The sequence below is a fragment of the Arachis duranensis genome, chromosome 4, assembly GCF_000817695.3.
Source record: "Arachis duranensis cultivar V14167 chromosome 4, aradu.V14167.gnm2.J7QH, whole genome shotgun sequence".
Classification (NCBI taxonomy): Eukaryota; Viridiplantae; Streptophyta; class Magnoliopsida; order Fabales; family Fabaceae; genus Arachis; species Arachis duranensis.
Window position 1 is genome coordinate 43798921 of NC_029775.3, and position 2303 is coordinate 43801223.

Here is a 2303-nt window from a genome sequence, read left to right on the forward strand (position 1 = left end):
TGCTTGTCCCCAAGCAAGCATCAAAACTAAGAGAAAATGAAATGAACAAGAAAAGAACACATATCCTTATTAGGCATATAGGAGAATTTGATTTATGGAGTCTTTATGCAGACAATGATAACTCAATTATTGTTGCTGCTACATAATATACATCTTTCCTCAAAGGCTTGCTAAACTTGCTGCTATAAGACTTACTTTTTAATTACTCCATTGCTATCTTTTCTTTCTTATAATGCTTAACAAGCTTATTCTTTTGGAGGTTTGGTGTCTAATGTTGCAGTAGTAGCCTTTGGCTTTAATTTTTTTTTCTTTTACTCAACATCTTTCCACCACAGACACATGGCTCACTATTTCTTCCTAGGATCATTGATGCCTAGCATCTCTTTGGATAACTAAATGTTCTGTATCTAAGTTGCTCTTTATTGTGGACTTTCAATTGGCCATCCCAAATCAGTTGATCTAAGTGAACTTATCCAAGCATATCTTAGTACAAGAACACCACAGGCATATGTCCTAGGGTCCAAGCTATTGGTGTCCAACCTTTATTCTTTGTTTTTCTTGCCACTTTGGCTTTTTCTTCTTCCTTTTCTTTCTGTTTTTGTTCTCAAGGGCTTTTTCTTTATTGATAAGAATCTTTATAACAGCAAACTAACTCACACTTTAATGAAAATGATATTATGCAACAATTATTTCATGAGTTATGCATTTAATAAAAAACATATACCACCATTAACTTCCATTCTTACTTATGCAACATTGGATATTTCACTTTTCAATTCAAACAATTCTCTTTTATTCAAGCATGTGGGAAACAAAACAAAATTTAACTAAGTGATGGATAACAAACAACATGCAGATTTAGCATACTTAATCAAAGAACTTCACTTGCAACTAGATAAACACTTTAGCAGGATATATAATGGTTTCCATGTTCAAAATAATTCACAGCAGCAAGGATTAAGTTTAGATACAACCTTTGAATTTGCAGCCCTTTGATTCTTCCTTCTGTTGTGTTTTCTTTGAGTTAAGATGCACAATATCTTCAATTGTTGACTCATGTCCTGCATAATTCTCAAAGTTACTTGGTTCTCAAGCCCTTAATTATTTGGTTAGTATGCATAAATCGAGTGTGGCTCTTGGTTTTATTTAGGTGTGAGAACACCAAACTTAATTGTTTGCCACTGCTTTTAATGCAACAGTTAACCATATGTGAAACCTTGTGTCCTTGCTAAAGGTTATGAAATTAAAGCTAGAAAGAAGTTAAACAGTTGAATAATGTGTTTGGTTGCTTGGAGCTAGCATCATGCAAGAGGTGAGAATGTGGTTTTAAATAATATTTTTGGTGGAACACCAAACTTAGAATCTTTCATTCTCCCTTAAATTGTTTTGGTGTGCAACACCAAACTTAGCTCCTTGCAATCCATACCAATTATTCAACATTTTTATTGAAAAAGTTATGAAAGAAAACTACCTCAGGTTGGGTTGCCTCCCAACAAGCGCTCTTTTATTGTCACTAGCTTGACATCTTCTGCTTTTACTTCAAGGAGGATTTAGGTTCTGAACCTCTTTTTCCTTGTCCCATTGTCCTCCTAGATATAGCTTTGATCTGTGACTATTTGCTGTAAACCGACTCTTTGTTGCTTCATCTAGCAATTCAATACTCCCATAAGGAAAGACCTTAGTTACCAAGTATGGACCAGTCCACTTAGACTTAAGCTTCCCAGGCCAGTCCATTTAGACTTAAGCTTGCCAGGGAATATCTTGAGTCGTGAGTTGTATAAGAGTACTTGTTGTCCAGGTTTGAATTCTTTCTTCAAAATCTTCCTGTCATGCCATCTCTTGGCTTTTTCCTTGTATATCTTGGTATTTCCATAGGCTTCTAGCCTGAATTCATCCAGCTCATTTAGCTGCAACAACCTTTTCTCCCCTGCTGCTTCAGAATCATGGTTTAGAAGTTTAGTAGCCCAAAAGGCTTTGTGTTCAAGCTCTACAGGGAGATGACAAGATTTGCCATATAACAGCTGAAAGGGAGACTTCCCAATGGGAGTTTTGAAAGCTGTTCTGTACGCCCAAAGTGCATCTTCCAACTTCCTAGCCCAATCCTTTCTTGTGCTACCTACTGTTTTCTCTAGGATTTTCTTTAGTTCTTTGTTTGCTAATTCAGCCTTCCCATTAGTCTGAGGGTGATATGGTGTGGCCACTTTATGAATAACTCCATATTTATGAAGAAGTTTCTCCATTTGTTTGTTACAAAAATGACCACCACCATCACTAACAAGACCCTTGGGTACTCCATATCTAGT